Here is an 18,313-nt window from a genome sequence, read left to right as displayed (position 1 = left end):
TATATCTTCCCCTTGGAAGCCACGGTGATGGTTGCAGGGATGAATAGTGCCTTATTCTTTTAGGCATAGTGGGAAAAGGTCCAACCCTATTCCACTAAGGAGAGATCTGGGTCTTTGCCCATGAGCACTAAAATAAGACTCCTCTGATCTCAAAAGCAAAGTATATTCAGGCCTTAGGCAACCCTGGGGACTCAGAGTTGTTCCCAGCCCTTGTGCGCGTCACTTACCTGGGAACTTTGCAAAGGAAAGATGCCACTAGCACACTCCCCCAGAATCTGGTCTAGAATAAAGCCTGGGGATTCTAGCACCTTTTAATGGCTTCTAGGTGGTTCTCATGTGTGTCTAGAACTGCAAGCTGCTGGGCTGGAAGGTAGGCAGTGCCACGTGGGGAGAGGAAAGAATGACCTGTTACTACAGAGGCTGCTGTCCTCAGTGCTGAGCATTGAGCTGCATGTTCATTTCCTCACTGGCCCATTCTATACCCCTGTGAGAGAGGGGTCACCAACCCCACTTTACAGGTGAGGAAACGGAGGCTCCGAACGCCAAATGGCTTTTCCAGGGTCACACAATTAGCAATTGGCAAAGAAAGAAATTCAAACCTGGTCTAACTAACTCTAAATCCCACATTCATCCCTCCTAATCAACCCTTGTCCCTCCCTCATTATGAATCCTGCCCCCCAGATTGCCCACTCCAATCTTGGTTCATGGTTAAAAACTGGGATGAGAATGAGAGAATGCAGATAACCAGGCAGGCAGGAGCTCAGGGGAGAGTTGGGAAAGAAAAATGATAGTGATGCATCAGGGAAGGAGAGGTATCCTTCATAAAGGGCCAGCATTTCCTGGGAGACTTTTGTAAGAATTGAAGAGAATTATCGTAAGAGCACAAGGGAAGGGAACCAATACTGATCACAAAACTTACTTGGGAGTTATGAGAATGAGGTAGTGATGGGAAAAGCTTCCCCAGAAAAAGTAACCATCATCTAGCTTCCTGTCTCCTCTCATCAATGGATACACTGGAAAGAAGGCCGAAGAATACAAGAAAAAATAAAAGGGGCATAAACAAAGATTTGCTCTCTTTCTTAGAGCTCTTACCCTGTGAACTCACCAATTAGTAAAAAATTAACTCAGCACTTAAAATGAAAATGGAAGAAAGAGAGAGAGAGAGAAGAGAGAGAGAGAGAGAGCAGAGGAAAGAGAGAGGAGATCTGGTAATAATAGAAGAGAAATCAGTCTTGCCTGACAGTATTTAAATTGAATGTCTGTGAGCATGTCTCATAATTTTCAGGGAAAGTAGAAGCTATTAAAAAGTCAATGCACAAGATTAAAATTTAGAATGCTATTTTAATAACACTGAATTCTACTCAATTTCAAATGGCTGTCATTTTTAAGCTCCACCAATTTGAGAACATTTGATTGATGGCGCTGGGAGCTGAGTGATGGGAAGCCTGAATTTGGCAGGTCAACTGGCACAGCCAGAGAGAGAGGAGCTCTCGTCCTCAAGGAACTAAGCTGGCCAGGTGGATGAGCCAACTCCAAGACTGTTTACCCATCTGTCAAACAGGACTAAGGCTGTCCTACCTAAAGGAAGAAGTGGGATACGGGGACAAAAGAACCACTGTCAAAAGCAAAGTACTGTGAAAACCAAGAACACATCCCACACCTGCCTTGCATGGGACCTATGCTGGGTCACTGGTTCAGATCCACCCCCTTCTGGAAGTTCCCTCCACCACACTTCCTATTGCTACCTTAGAGAGTACATCACCACACCACTGAACTAGTCAGTGCCAGGATAAAGGCATGCCCAGAATGCTCCGGAAGTCAGAGCCAACTCATCGGGCACCTTCACTAGACCTGCCAGCGAGAGCCTGAAATTTGGTTCTGTGTACCAGCACTATGCCTGATAAGACAGTGTGCAATTCTTCAGTAGGTATCTGTGGGTCTCTCCTTGCCCTTAGGAGTAGTGACCTTAGAGCAACAAATACATATTTACCAAACACATAATATGAGGTGCTCGAGAATTGTGAGACTCCCCCAGCTCTCCTCCACTACAAGAAGCTCTAAGCTTAGAGGGTGGAGCTAGCTCTTCCCCTCCTCAAGGAAGCTCAGATGTGCCCCCCTCCCCCAGAGACCTGTCTAATGCATGTATTGTCAATGGTGGTGGCACCTCCTCCAAGGGGGCAAAATTAGTATTGAGGGGAGGGTGCAAAAAGCCCTACTTCCTTTATGCATAAGCATGGGTGCACATACAGTACATAAACAGATATATAGTATATCCAAGACACTGAAATTTCACTGGGGGGATGATTACGGAAAAAGGGTTTTTTACAAGTCTCTGTAGGCAGGCAGTAATGAATTGGTTGAGAAACACTTGTCTGATGTTACTACCAATCAAAACAAACATGTGGCCTCTCTCATGCCCATCTCAGCTGAGCCTCTTATCACCCGTCTCTTACATTTCCTCTCTCATGTCTCTTCCAAATCAATAATATGGTATTTTTAAAAATTCTGTCAAATCCACATTCATTCTTCCTAAACTCCCTTCCCGGCCTCTTCACTGATCTAATCTGCTGCCTCTCCTGGGATGTGAGTGGTGCAGCTGGCTGCAGAGAAAGCAGGCACTGGAGAGCTGAGAGACGCCAGTCTCGGTTTTCCAGACACGACAGATTGTGCCCATAGCCATCTCCAGTGGCAGCAAGGCAGGAAGGAGCTGAGCCAAGTACCCAGCCTCCATCCATCGCCCCCCAACTCCATTCAGAATGGTGCAAGTCAAGGCTTGCCTGCAACTTCCATGAGAACTAAATGAGACACACACACACACACACACACACACACACACACACACACACACACACACCAGGGAGAATAATCACCTTCTCGCCTCTCTTGCAGCTATGGATGGGTATGTCAAATACTGTGCATGGTACGAAGCCTGATAAGAAGGAGGAGGAAAGAGCTTAGCTTGATGTGGCCCTTCCTCTTTTCTTCCTACCTTAAAATACAACTCTGAAGCTTCCCATCTGTCTTGTAACCTTGAGGGCAAAGTCAAGAGAATCTTAACATCCTAGAGAGGTCGACCTTGACATGACTTAACAGCTGAACTAGCACCAGCAACTATCTATGTCTAGACTTCATTTTGTATAGAAAAATGCTTTTCTCTGTTGTTACCTAAAGCATCCTAAGTAACATAGGGATCAAGGGTAAAATGCATAATACTCACCAATCTGCCCTCCCTCATTACAAACACATCTCTACTACAAAAGAGGATGCCTTAAGCCTCTCAATGTCTGGGCATGCAGGGGGTAGGGGGTGTCAGGGAGACTTTGCCACATTGACCCACACTCCTGAGTTCATGGTGCCTCTGCAGTCAAGTGGGCCTGGGTTCTAATCCTGACTTCTCACCCCCCTCTAAAATCTGTGTAACCTTAGATAAGATACCTGACCTTCCTTAATGTCCTTTTATTTTTTTTACTATAAAATGAAGTTGAAATGGGTGATTACATCATAGTATTGTTGCCTTTAAAGATTAAATGAAATATAATATGCAAAGTGCTATTTCAGTGCCCGGTACATACTATGTTGTCAGTGTGTCAGTACTTGATCCCTATCATGATGATTTCTATCCTCCCTTTGTGGGTCTGCATAATTATGAGTTTCTGTGTCTAATTCCTCAACTCTTTTTCTAAGAGTTTTCTGGTTTCCGGTCTCACTCTAATTCTCTCATCTCTATTTCCCTGTGGGTGTCTCTACCTCTATCTGGCTTCTCCTCCCTCGGACCTACTCCCATTCATTGCCCCTGTGGAGGGACACAGAAATGTGCCCAGCCTGCTCAAGTTTCTGAAAATCTCCATGCAGGCCCAGTCGCGGTCTCCGAACACGGGCCCAGGGTCCTCTGAAAATAGGGGTTCTTGCTGCAGCTACCAGGTTTACTGAGGCCGTGAGCTCAGGGGGTGAGTAGAATCCATGAACCTTGAGCCCCAAATGCAGAGAGTGGAACTTCCCAGATGTGCCTCATGTCCTGAGAGGCCCAGTAAGGGCAGCCCTGAAGGTCAAGAAAGGACCCAGAGATTGTGCCCTGCTCAGCCTCTGTACCTCCGATCAGAGCAAAATGCCAGAGCGAGCTTTCTGGGACCTCACAGCCCAGTGCACACAGGGCTCTCCCAGGCAAGCTGCCACTGCCGCTGGGGATTCACTGGGAACGGGAAATGTGTAGACTTTAAAAATCAAGCAGCAAATAACTCCAAGGACATGGTTGGGGAAAGGTTGGCTTGTTTATTTTTCAGAAGACAGGCTGATAGAAGCTGTCCTCTCTCGGGTCAAAGGAAAGCCCTTCCCCAGCTCTCAGTCAGACCCCCTTGTGTTCCTTAGTGACTGTGAGGGGGACTGGTGGGGAGGGGGGGCAGGGACAGTGTGCTGAAGAGTCAGGGGTTTTAATGCCCCTTCACCAGGACTCATGTTGCCTCCATGGCTGCATTTATCAGCTGACTGCCCAGATGGAAAGCAGTACCTGTGTACACAAACCCCCCACCATGCAGGGGCCCTTCTCCCGCTTGCCTCTCTAGGCTTCCACAGCACCCCAACTTCTCCCTTTGGTGAAGGAGGCAACTCACCTTTAGTAATGAACAAGGGCTAATGTTCACTCAGCAGGCATCTGTGCAGGCACTGTTGGTTCTAAATGCTTTCCAGGTACCAGCCACTGAAATCCTCCCAGCATCATGAGAGACCACTACCCTTTTCTCATTTACAACCAGGGCCGAGGGCCCACAGGGGACATGTCCGAGGTCACACAGCTACTAAATGGCAGAGACATGTTTGAAAGCTGGGGTCTGCCTCTTTCATAAGAGCATCAACAATAACAAGAGCAAAATACTTTTAAATTAATTTTTAATTAAAAATATCTACATAGCATTTACTACATGCCAAGCACCACTGTAAGTGCTTTACATAGATTAGGTCATTTGCTCTCACACCAACGGCCTGGGGTAACTTCTATCACTATTACCCCCCTTTACAAATGGAAGTGGAGGCCCAGGGAGAGGCGATGACTTGACTCAGTGGCCTGAGTGCTCCAAGGTCTGAAGACTGTGAGTTCAGGGTTCTGCTCACCGCAGTGCCAGCTCCCTACAAGCCTGGGGACCAGCCGCAAGCAAACATCCCAGGAACCAGCTCCAACCTGCTCCGGGTCTGAGCACGCAGACCTCAGTGGTCTGAGGACGGACCACCCAGCCAACGTGTCCTCCTCGGACTCACCAAGTGTGAAAGGTGCTATTATCATAGAAGTCAGGCCGCTTGCAAACTACAGAGGTGACACGAGGTAAATTCATTTTCTTCCTGTCAAGAGAAGCTCAACCAGGGCATAATCAAAAGCTAATGTGTGCGCCTGTGACTGGCCCATCACAGGGGTGGCACATAATTGAACAAGCCCTCCGTGCCCAGAGGAGCAGAGCACAGCCCCGTCGCTGGGAAGTGTCACTCATCTGGCCAGCAGACATCAGTGTTTAATGACATTATGGAAATGTGCAGAAGGGCTGAGGACAGGACAGAGCTGGGGGAGGGGCCGCGCGACCTCAGAGAGCTTCAACCTTGAGAAGAGGACCATCTGGCCTCATCCAAACCGGCAGCTTTTCTCGGGGACACCTCCTCTGGGCTGGGCCCATTCCTGCCTCCTGGACATAGGGCTGCAGTGTGCTGTGGCTGCACCTTCTGGCTGAATGGACCCCGGGAGGACCCCAGGTGAGCAGTGAGGCCAGGTCTGCAGGTTACTGAAAAGCGTGTCTAGGGGCCGGACAGCGGTCAGGCCCTCTCCTCCCTTACAATCGATACCAACGGCGATTCTCACATGCCCCTTACTAGGAGCCAGGCACTTTTCTAAGTGTTTTACATCTAATAATTTGTTTAATCGGAACAACAATCCTATGTGATAGGTACTGCTACTCTGTGGGTTTTACAGATGAGGAAACAGAGGCGCAGATACACCTGTCCAGGTTCACACGGGTGGTATCTTGTATTTAAATCCGTGCACTCTGGCTCGGAAGTCCTCTGCCCCAACCATACATTCTACTGCCTCAGCCAAACCCTGAAGTGGGGCCAAGGGGATGGGAGATGTGACCGGGTAGCAGGGGAGGTGCCTCCCTGGCAGCTGGCATTCATTCACTCACATTCTTATCAGGCATCTTCTCTGGACCAGATACTGTTCCAGGCACTGAGGATACTGTTCCAGGCACTGAGGATACTGTTCCAGGCACTGAGGTTACAGTGGAGCATAAACAGATGGGAGAACACAGTCCAGTAAGAGGACACAGATACTGTATAAACAGATAAACAGCATCATGTCATAGAACGGCAACTATGATAAAGAAGTCAAAACAGGGACGGAAGTCAGAGTGACTAGGGCAGGAAGAGGAACAGAAGTTACAGGGGTGAAAGTGAATTTTAATAGAAGCAGGCCTAGCCAAGGCTGAAGAGTTCATGTGGCTTTCAGCTGCCTACAGAATATAGGGAGTAAGCAGTCCCGAGACCCTCGAGAAACCGGAAGTTAGAGACCCAGGAAGACAAAGGGGGCGGGACTGGCTGCACCCACCCATTGCAGGGCCCAGACTGACCAGGCTCTGCTGCCTTGCCCAGCACCCTCAGAAGCACCCAGTCTCCCTGGGTGCCATCTTAGGGAAAGGATCACCTGCCTCAGCCCAGAGTGATACCCATGTCCTGGTTCCATATCCTGCCGAACCACAAGAGCCAGAAGCGTACCGGCGCAAAAGGAATATTTGGTGAGTCTTACCACCCAGCCCCAGGCCCCAAGGGGACACTAGTGGAGACAGCAGAACCGCATGAGGGCGCAAGCCCTTGAGGTGGAGCCCTGCCAGGCCAAGAGGCCAGTGAGCCTCGAGGAAGAGAGTTAATAGGTTTTTCCAAATGAATGGCCCTTTAATTTCAATTCAACGAGGTGAGGGGATCGCAAAAGAAGTCAGGTGAAAAGAAGGATTAATCCATCCATCAAGGACCTTTGGTGCTGAAAACATCAAAAGATGAATTCATTTGTGAGCCATAATAATTCACTACCGGGAAAAATAATTATCTTGAAGCTTGTTTGGCCCAGAGTCAATCTTTATTTAAGTACTTATTTTTGGCTGCTCATCCTGCTTGCCTCTCTCAGAAACGTAGAGTGCTTTCTCTCTCCCTCTTTTCTTTTTCTTTCTTTTTTTGGTAAATTCTAAAGACTTGCTTATTTCAGAACCATTTTTATGTGGAGTGCCTGTTTTCCCTCTCCCTTGTCCCTCTGTGTGTTATTTATTGGTCCTCACCTAATCACTCACTTCCTAGTATTCTCTCTCGTTCCCTTCTTAGCACTTATCACTGTCTTAAAATATATCATTTATTAGCTGATTGGCTTTTTTGATCATCTGACTCTTCCACTGAAATGGGTAAAGCGGGACCTTGCCTGATACCACTGGCTAGATCCTGACACCAGACAATGAAGAGCCTTGAATCAATGAATAAAAATAGACTTACAATGACCACATGGAGCTCTTAGTCTTTCTTAGTCCTCATAGAACATCCATGTTCTGTTTCCGGTTATTCCCATTTACAAGTGAAGAAAGTGAGGCATAAATAATAATTAACTTGCCCAAGGATACAAAGATAGTAAACAGAATAGCCAGCATTTGAACCCAGGCAGTCTGGCTCCAGAACCCATGTTCTTTTTACTTCGGTATTTAAGAAATATTTGTATATTGAATGAATAGCTGCCTTCCTCTTTCCTTCCCAGAGTTATGTGTTTTCAGCTTTTGCTGGATCCCCTGTGTCAGGCATGGTCCTAAATGCTCTACTCACACCATTCAGGTGAACCCCACATCCTCCTGCTCTCCCTGGCACCTCATTACCCAGCTGAGGCCTCCCAGCTCCCATGGCAGACGGTGCCATCCGGACCTGAACTCATGGACCCGGCTCCTTCAGAGCAAACACGCACAAAGATTCCAGAGGAGGTGCTTCCCCTGAGAAGCCAGTGGCTGACACCAGTGGGGCCAGAGGACCCCCTCCCTCCGTCCAGAAACTGAATCCCAGAGAGAAGTTATGGATTTCATGCCTGTGTCCAACCTTCCACCCAAAGGAACGTATAATAAACAGCCTGGAGCACCAATTGCTAGGATGGGAGGGAGGAGAGATAGAAAGTAAACTGCTTTTCCTACTAAACTGGCTCTGAGAGGGGAGAACAACCAAGTGGGTTAACATGGAAGCTTCACCATATAACACGGGTCGCTGACTCTCCATCAAGCACCGCCTCCTCGCCCACGCTGCTCCCATGGCTCACTGTCTGTGACGTGACTGCATGGTTCTGCCCGACCTCATGCTCTATGCCCAGGCCCTGAACCACACCTGGCACACAGCGGGGGCTCAGTGAGTGCTGACTGGATGAATGAATGAAGGATCCGCTCTCTCTCTGACTGGCTTTACCTTCATCCCCATCCCCACCACAGCACAGCTGCAACTTGGCTTCATCCCCCTGGACCCAAGTCTTGGACACAGTCATGGACTGACCAACCTTGGATATGTTTTCCCCTCCCCAGCAGGGATGCTTACAGGCCCCTGAGCCAAGGAAGATAAAACAGGGCTATTCTGGGGAAAGTGCTTAAATTGAGCAGTAAAACTTTCTATTCCACATGACCCACCCTGGCATGCACGAAGGCTTCAGTCTGAGACTTCACAGACTCGGGCCAGCACCAGGGAGGGACCGCTGAGCAATTCAAAACCCAGTCATGCAAACCAAGTGAGCTTTCATGTCAGGGAAGCAAACACATCCTAACTGCTCAGCACATCCAAATCAATACTCCTTTAACAACCCGCCCGGTTCTTCCTCGGACTCTGAAAGCCAGCTGAGTAGGAAAAACCTGGAGGCAAACTTGGCTCTCCCTTGCTTTCCTTCCCTGCCCCCATCCTAGCACCCTGCATCTGGTTCCTCCTGGCATTTTGTTTTCTCTTGTCCCTCAGGCTGAAGGGCGTCCACAGTTTTGAAACTGTTAATTAGAATCTGTCTGGAGAATTGAGATTAGGAACGCACTCTAACCCTCCGTCATCCTGCAGTGCATGGAGTTTCTACCCGGTCAGCTGGAAGACTGGCTGGGCGCTTCTTCAGGTCATCTTGCAGGAAAGTGTCTCTCTGGGCACCTGGACTGTTCCATAGGTAACAGACTCTTTGGTCACTCCCTTGGCACAAGCTCTAGCCCCAGCCACGCATGCCTGTACAAATGGGCCATCATATCTGATGGAACTGCTAGACCCAAGACACATTGGTGCATCCCTGCTGGAAAATCAACACTAAATTTCTGCCTTGCTCTGCTGGTTCATAACCAGTGTCCTCCAGCCCAAATGACAGAACTGCCCCACATATGATTAAAATGTCCACTGCTGGACTCCCTGCGGACCAAGGAACATATCCATGCCCAAACCCTGCATGCATCCTACCTAGCACGTGGCTCTACAGGAGAGGGATGAGAAAGGTATTTCCAAGGGGTAAGGCTGCCAGGGTTTGAACCTCAACTTTACAATCTGTAGCTTTAGGACCTTGGATAAGTCACTGAATTGCAAAGAGCCTCAATTTCCCCATCTGAAAAATGGAAACTATAGATCTCCCAGTGCTACTACTATAAGGATGACATGAGGTCACACATGTAAAGCAGCCTAGTACAAAGCCTGACACAGTAACACTATGCGCTGAGATTTACTGAGCACTAATTATATGCCCAGCCTTGTGCTTGACCCTCACATACATTGTCATTAGCCCCACTGCACCCATAAGACGTGGGTATTACCATCTCTATTTTATACCAGAGAAGAGTGAAGCCCACTGAAGTCAAGCAACCTGCACAAAGACAAGCAGCTAGGGAGGGGTAGAATTAGGATTTGAACCCAGGGTCCACGTAGAGGGTGCCTCCTACAGAGCTAACAGCACGCCCATGTCTCAGGTCCCCATCAGGAGCTGGTTGAGACGCAGCTCTACGGATCCGGAGCATGGGTATGGTGACAGCAGGCCTGGGTTTGAGTCCTCTTTGTGTTGTGTGACTTCGGACAAGTCTCTTTACCACTGAGGTATGCTCTCCTTCCTCCACCATAAAGCAGGGACCACTGCAATTTCCTTGTGGGTCTGTTGTGAGGCTTAAATGAAACAAGGGTGCTTTGCAATCTTTTACCCAAGGTGAGATCCTTATGCTCCATGCTCCACAACACCAAGAGAGGCCATTAACAACACTTGGCACCACGTTAGAAGCTTTCAGTGATTAATAATTAGTGATAATAATCATAGCTAACGCATACAGGACATAGAACATTTCAGGAACTGGCTAAGAGCTATGAAGTAGGTACTTTTATTATCCCTTGAGCTGGCCCCGGTGAGTAACGCATCTACACTGCACCCTGCAGGTCACCAGCATCCTGCTCTCACTGGGAACCACTGGGATAAACAGAGGCGAGTTTGCCAGGTCATGTTCCTACAGGACTTTAATAGGGAAATGTGCTTGGAAAACATCAAGAGGGAGATAGTATGCAGCCTTCCCCGAACTCCAGGGGCACCGGTATATCCTGAAATATCTTGTCATAAATACCATCTCTGAGTCATTTCCTCTACATACAACAGCCTCCCTTTGGCTGCTGGGCACATCAGGTAGAAGCAAAAGGACAGAGAAGGGACAGCAAGTAGCCAATGGCCTTCATCCTGTCTTTAGTCCTCTGGTCCAGATCCACAGAGGTGTGTCCGCCTGCAGACTTGGCCACCCACAAGCCACCGTCTGAATGACAGGCCTCCAGAGGCCCCCGCGAGGGTTGAGACCGGGAAAAAAGGTCAGCCCGGCACGGTGCTGGGCAGCAGAGGCCCTCGTCAGAGTCTGCTGAGAATCAACGGCCTTTTTAACACAGGTGTGACATTCACCTGGGCTGTTGGGATCCCTCTGGTGGGAAAGAAGGAGGTTTTTCTATCCCTGCTCTTATTCCCAGCAGGCTCCGGAAAAATATTCCTCTATAGCTGATTAAGTTTGAAAAAGAGAATATTGAATGTTCCTGTAGGGATCTGACAGAACAGGGGCACGTTCATTAGCTGCTGAATTTCCCAGTGACTCCTAGAAACTGCCACAATTAAACCAAATTAAGTGCTGCCGTTCGTTCCACGGATAGGCTGCCACTGTGCTCGGGAGTGTATCTCTGCATCGTGGCCTTGCAGAGGAAGGCACTGGAATTCCACACAAAAGCAGCATCTCCCTCCCTCTCGCTCGCTCTCTCTGCAAATCCAAAATCTGGTGCCAAATGCCTTGGAGCTAATTCTAAAACCGGGAAGAGGTTTCGTAAGGTTACTAAGACGGTATTGGCCTTTGAGGAGGAGTTTCTTTGCTCTGCGACTCACTTTCTTAATGCAATCCTTGGAATTCTCCCCTATCCTCCCAGTGACTGGGCCAAAGTAAGCATCACCCCCATCTCCAGGGGGTACAGGGAGACTCAGAAAGTGGCTCCCAGCCCACTAGGTGAGTCAGCAGGGAAACCAAGTTCAGAAAATTAGCTCAACACCTTCCCTCCCCATCATCTGATTTCCCCTATGAGAACCTGATCAGCAGTTCTTGTGCATATAGAGTCCATCTGAAAATCATTAGCAAGGGTTAGACAAGAAGCTACAGCTCTGGATTCTTTGATTCCAGGAAGAGTGATGACATTTTATTGAGTGTGGCAGTAACTGTCCCTGAGATAGAGGCCAGCCATTCCAACTCTCTGAGCCTACAATCAACATTTATTTGGGAAATTTTGCTGTTAAGCAAAAATTTTAAAGATCTTTAATCTTCCAGTGAGTCTTTACATAGATTTATTTATGTGCCCATTTCACTGACAAGAACACTAAGGCACTGGGCACATGGAATGCCACTGAGTCAGGAGTCCTGCAGGGCAACTGTGCATTCATCCTTGGGCAGGAACCGAATGCATCCGCTGACGCTGTAAATGCAGTCTTTTCTTTCAGGTGACAGGGTGAGAGGCCGAATGAGCAAGAGGAGTCTCATGAACCTGAAACAGAGATCACAGCAGGTGTTTCCAGCTGCTCATACCTGAGTTTGCAAAGCAAACCAGGGCAGCCTTGAGCACGCAAGGTACGCAAGCCTCCTAAGGGTCTTCACAGCAGAATCCCTGAGGGGAGCACAAGCGACTGTGAAGACAGGTGACATGGAGGCCAGTGCTCAAGAACTCTGACTCTGCCTGGAAACTGTGAGACAAGTTCTGTTAGGATGCGCTCTACTCTAGAAAAGGGCCTGGGAAGAATCCAGTACCCACCCCACACATGACCTGGGAAAGTCCCTTCCTCTGCGTTCCTGTAACTACAAACCCTCCTTGAATTGGGCCAAGCAGTGCGAGGGCCGCTCTCTCTACTTAGGTTGCCTCCATAATTCCAGGGGCAGAACTGAGTCACCATGGTGACCGGAGGACACAATACCCAGGCTGGTGCCTGTGAGGGCAGAGTGGATGATGTTCCTGGACACTCATGGAGACTCGGGCCAACTCGAAGGTTACAGGAGGGTTTGGGGACAGAGATTCAGTGATCTGTGTTCCACTCTTCTTTCAAGCACACTCCACTTTTATCTGTATTATATGTTGGGTCCTATTCAAGGTGTCACTTAAACAAATAATTTGAAAGATTAAAAAAAAGTTTGGAACCCATTAGGATAATGCTCTGGGGGGGCTTTATTCAAAAGGCTGAAAATATACCGATATTTTTATATTTATTAATGTGACGTATTTAAGGTATTGCCAATTTTTCAAGAGCTTTGTCAATGACAGGAGACGAGAAATTTCCATCTCAATGATCTGTGAGGGAACTAAAGGTCAAAGGGCACCAAAACAATGACCCCTAACATAGATTGAAAGTCCTAGGAAGTCACAATTAACTCAAGACGACAAGGACATTTGGGGAAGATTGCCCTCTTGTCCTGAGATTTCTGGGCCCTGGGAAATTCTACAGATATTCTCCACCCAATTCTAGCCTGTTTGGTAAGCCAGCCACAGAGATGTGGAGCATAAAGACCCGGTACTCACCGGAGGCTCTGGGCACTGCTGAATACACTCATCTCTGGAGGCACATCAGCTCTTCCCGGCACCAGCTCTACCACTCAGATCTCTGACCTCAGGGCAGCTGCAGACCCTCCCTGTTGCTTTGTTGTTAGCCCAGTCAGCCAATGCCAACCAGCTTTTCCTTACTCCCAAGGACAGAAGGATTCAGAACCCTGCTCAAGCATGTGAATTAAACTCTGCAAACTCATTAAAATTAGGCATTTTCAGAACTAGGTCTGGAGGGTCCCCAGGAGGTCCAAAATCCATGCAATGATGTTCATCTCCCTGGACCTGGTACTATTGAGTAAGATATTGATATTTAGCAACAAAACAAACAGCAAACACCATCCTCATATTATCAAAAGGAAGTCTGTTCTTCCAGACATTTCTGATGCCTGCTTTTGGGAGACAAATGAGTAGGCTGAGTCGTTCTTAAGTAAATTTGCCCATCAGAGTGGTCCACAGCCAGAAATGTTCAAGTACAGATTGGACACGAATATTTAGGTGTTTGACCAGTGTTTGACCTGCCTGGCAAGGTCGGTGGATAGTCTTCCCGGATCCCTTTTCCTATAAGACAGTGATGGCGAACCTATGACACGCGTGTCAGCACTGACACGCGTAGCCATTTCTGATGACACGCAGCCGCATGCCGAGGATGAAACATTTGCTGCTCCTGAGGATGAAACATTTGCGAAATAAATGTTTTTTCCTCAAAGTGACACACTACCCGAGTTATGCTCAGTTTTTTGGCGAAGTTTGACACACCAAGCTCAAAAGGTTGCCCATCACTGCTATAAGATAAACAAGATACTACACTGGCTCTCTGGCCACGCCCATGCCAGTCACCAACAGGAAGAAACACATGCCATCCAAGTTCACGGTCCATATTACCTAACAAAATGTGCATTTGTATTTCTTTATAAGATAAAAAAATCCTATGTTTATTGACTATTCATGCTAGATCAGGGAACAACAGTCTCTCATTTCTTCTGGTATTCAGGTCCTCGGGAAATGCAGGAACAATGCATGCACAGGGTTAAAAGGAATCTTTCATCTGTTTGCAGTACCATTTAGCTAATGCTAATACTCTTGTGCCCGGTCCCCCTCCCTTTCTCCTTAGGCTAAATGCTATCCAGCACAACTTTCTGCACCTACCCAGGTGCTCTCCACCTGTGCTGTGCAGTGCGGTAGCCACTGACCACATGTGGCTGTTGAGCACTTGAAAAGGGCTAGAGTGACGGTGGAGCTGAACTTGTCATTTCAATGAAATTTAAATAGCCACACGTGGCTAGTGGCTACCATATGAGAGAGAGAGAAAGAGGGAGAGGGAGAGGGAGAGAGAGAGAGAGAGAGAGAGAGAGAGAGAGAGAGAGAGAGAGAGAGAGAGAGAGAGAAACATGGCTACATGGCTCTTTCTGTAGTGAGCACTGCTTGTGGTCAGGGACTCGGGAATACACACAAGGAGGTTACTAGAAGTTTGAGTCTTCTTGCTGCTCTAAGGTCTCAACAGAAACTCCTTAGCTCTCCCTCTAACATCCATTAGGGAGAAGAGCACGTGCACATAGAGCAGCGACAAAAGGTGCAGACACATTAGAGGCGAAATACAGATGCAACCTGGAAAACTGGTTGATAATTCAGAAGGCGACAGCTCTCCCTGGCTTAGATGGGGAGCCAAATGCCAACTGGGAAACATCAGTCTCTTCACGTCCATGGGAAACAACTCCCTGAATGCAAAATTAGAACTTGGTAACTATTTCCTGATCCAGCCCTTTGTATTTTTCATGAAGCTTAAAGGAGATTAATGGCACAATCAGGATATTACCAATGAGAAACACATGCATTTCAAAAGAGGCTGACAAATGGCCTCCAAGCCTCCAGGATGGGGAGGGGGGAGTGTGTGGAATGAGCCCTGGACTGGGAAGCTCCTTGTCATGGGCCTTGCCTGGTCCTGAAAGTGACCACCTGCCAGGACACCCTGGGAAGGCATTCATTCAACCCTCCCTGAGACACCCCCCCCCCCAGGTAGAAGAAGGAGCCCCATCCTGAGGAGCTGTGCGGTACAAGGGGGACAATATTGGCAGCAGGCACTCCAGAAATGATAGAGCTCTGCTCAAATGACTCACATTATTATTAAGCAGTTCAATCAGCATAATAATCATTAATAATGGCCAACATTTATCAGGTGTCTGCTATGTGCCAGATAATATATATGCAATGTCTTAAAGTTACAGCAACCCCACAAGCTCTATCTAATTATTATACTGTCAGTGCTTACTAGACATGTCAAGTGTTTACTGCACATTAACTCATTTAATCCTCACAATAGCCCTACAATGTGAACATTATTCTCATCCATATTTTACAGATGAAACAGTGGAGGCCAAAGAGGTCAAGTGACAGTTATCACCCTCCTAACAAAATTGGCTGAAAGGCCAAATGGCTGGAGGAAACCAGAAAACAGCCGAACCAATACAAGACTTGGTGACAGCTTCCTGATCTGGATCTAGTGAACGATAGAGCTGGAGATGAACCCAGGCACAGCTTGTGACCAACAGAGCCAGGATTCAGACTCGGGCAGTCTGACTACAGTCTGTGTTCTTCCCCCTGGCACACTGCCTCTTAACAGTGTCAGCAACAGGGCTTGAAATCCAGGCTACCGACCCTCAACCACTCTCCCAGGGCCACCCTACCTCTGTGATCATCCATACACAGTTTGCCAGCTCTGGCTAATGGCCTTGCATATTTCTTCCTCTCATCAGTGTAGAGGAAAAAAGAAAAAGAAAGGAAAGCCACCTTTCTCTGCCATTCATGACTGAGAAGAAACTGAGCCACTTCAGTGGGAAGGGGAAAGTGTGGCCTTGGAGTTTAGGAAGCATTCTAGAAAATGCTGTATCGGGTTTTTACCCTCTTTGATAAAAGCAGCTCTGTAACAGACCTAAGAGACCCATTGCTATAAAGTTCTAGAGCATCTTGTGTGGTACTTATGCCTTCGTGCCCAAAGCACCCTGGTCTGTCCACAACATTCACCATATACTAGTACTAGTAGAGAGTGGTGTCCTAAGGCAAAGGGCAAAGTAAGTTGTCCAGAGGATAAGTTAGGAGGAGACAGCAGAGTCAAAAAGGTAGTTCAATGGCTGAATGCCCAAAATCAAGCCTAGAGTTTGAGGTGCCACAGAATGAGCATTAAAGGTTATGAGTGGTGGGTATGTGCCACCTTTACGGCTCCACAGAGAGAGAGTATACAAGCTCAAATGCTGTTGTGAACATTTCTTCGATGTCTACCCAGCATCCGTTGTCCACTTCCTCCTTCCATCTGTCTCCAAAATTCTATTTGTGGGTCCAGGTGGCTCCAGGAAATTGACTCCATCAATGTACTTGGTCCCTTAGCAACAATGACTGGCTCAAGGCTGGCCATGTGACCTAAGCAGGGTTACTCTCAGATCTCTGGCTGGGAATGCTAGAATAAAGCTACCTTTGCTTCCTAATGGGCATGCTCCAGGGGCTTGGTCAGCCATCCTAGGGCCCTAACAGGAGCCAGCCTTTGCTGTAATATCATTGCATAAGAGAGATGGAAAGAAACAGGCCCTTGGTGGTATTGCTGAGCCAATGGATTAAGCCTTACCCTCAGATAGCCCTAATTCTGTGCTTTTCAATTAGATGAAACAATAAATCCCCTTTATTGCTTAAGCCAGTTTGTGTTGGGGTTTCTGTTCTTTGCAAGGAAAGCATCTGAACCAATACAAATGTATCACTTTGGCCATCCCATAATATGAGAAGTCAGATTCCAGGTGACATTAGATCCCCTGAAACTGGCAGCTCCATCTCATATACAACTCATGAATTCAAGGTGGGGGGCAGGGAGAGAAGTGGGAGACATCTGTTATACTGTCAACAATAATAATAAATTTTTAAAAAAAACAACTCTTAGTTAAAAGAACAAATTCCTTCTGTACCACACCCACATGGGAAACTCCTACTCACTCTACTCACTCATCAAGGCCTAGCTCAAATGTCCCTTTCTGCCTCCTAGACTACACTCAGGCAAAATTAATCACTTCCTTCTGTTTTATTTTTTATTCCCATTGAAGCACATTGCTTATTCTTTTACATAACTATAAACACACACCAACTGCATACTGCTCAAGGGCAGAGAACATGGCCCAGGCATCTTGTATGCACCAAACTCAGTACATGCACCAAACCCAGGCTGCCTGACCTCTGAAAAGTCACACAACACTCTGACCCTGTTTTCTCTCGTGGAAAATAGGGCTGATCATATGTCTCATATGGCATAACAGACAGCTATAGGGATGGCATAAAAACTAGTATAATTACTAAATAGTTCAGGTAGTAAAATTAGATAGATAGGTAATTTTTAAAATATTCAGCAGCTAATAGCTCTCAATTGATGGCCAAAAACTACTATTAAGCCCAGAGGGTGGAAGTGACTGTGGGTGGAGACACTGAGCACAGAGCTTGCCCTGCCTTCCAGATCAGGTCTGAGTTGGTAAATCAGGTTCTGCATGCCCTTCCAATGTCCAGGAGCAAGATGGCAGGAGGACCATGCCAACAACTGAGGTACTTTACAGGAAACCAAACCGGAAGAAATCACCTAAGAGGATCAGCTGACAATCATGGGTTAGCCCCAGATGGGCCCCTCAAATCCACTTGGCCAAACCACATCACAGCGAACAGTTATTGTCTTCACCTCCCGAGCATCCGTTGCCCTTTCTGCTAAGAACACTCTCCCTTCACTCTCAGTCCCTGTGGTCCACTTCCACCCTCCAGCTCCAGGGCTGGGTGTCCACCAGGCTTGCCCAGGAAGAGCACTAGACTCATCTTCCTAGCCATGGTGATTGGTTCAGAAATGAGCATGGGAACCAATCTGTTCCAATGAGAGTCAGTTCTGGGACTTTTGCTGGAACGTGTGAATGCAACACAGAATGTACCTTCCCGCTGAGAGCTCAGGGTAGGCAATGAGTATTGCATGCATTTGATTCCATTGCACAACCCCACGTGGAGAAAGCTTGCCCTGAGTATGAAATTGACACAGAAGAAAGCAGAGGCATGAGATGGAGGAGAAATGGAGTGAAAGAGTGAGAGCAAGAGAACTAAGGACATCATCCAAGTGTCTGGAATGAGCTAACTCTGAAGCCAAACCCAACGTCTAGGCTTTTCCATTATTGGAATGATCAAATACACACACACACACACACACACACACACACACACACACACACACACC

The 18,313-nt window shown here is 47.6% G+C and overlaps 1 protein-coding gene and 1 long non-coding RNA gene across 23 annotated transcripts in view; both read right to left on the bottom strand.

Annotated features, from left to right (window-relative positions):
• The window catches only part of KCNMA1 (potassium calcium-activated channel subfamily M alpha 1), a 689,823-nt gene that overhangs the window by 427,114 nt on the left and 244,396 nt on the right, over positions 1-18,313 (bottom strand). The gene's annotated exons all lie outside the window — the stretch shown is intronic.
• Positions 11,740-12,382, bottom strand: LOC129152031 (uncharacterized). Its single transcript, XR_008558753.1, has 2 exons — positions 12,295-12,382; positions 11,740-12,030 (listed from the first exon to the last, which is right to left on the bottom strand). It is a non-coding gene; the product is annotated as an uncharacterized LOC129152031 (long non-coding RNA).

This window comes from Eptesicus fuscus, chromosome 17, assembly GCF_027574615.1.
Source record: "Eptesicus fuscus isolate TK198812 chromosome 17, DD_ASM_mEF_20220401, whole genome shotgun sequence".
NCBI lineage: Eukaryota > Metazoa > Chordata > Mammalia > Chiroptera > Vespertilionidae > Eptesicus > Eptesicus fuscus.
Note: the sequence above shows the minus strand (reverse complement) of the source record. Positions and strands in the feature narration are given on the sequence as shown.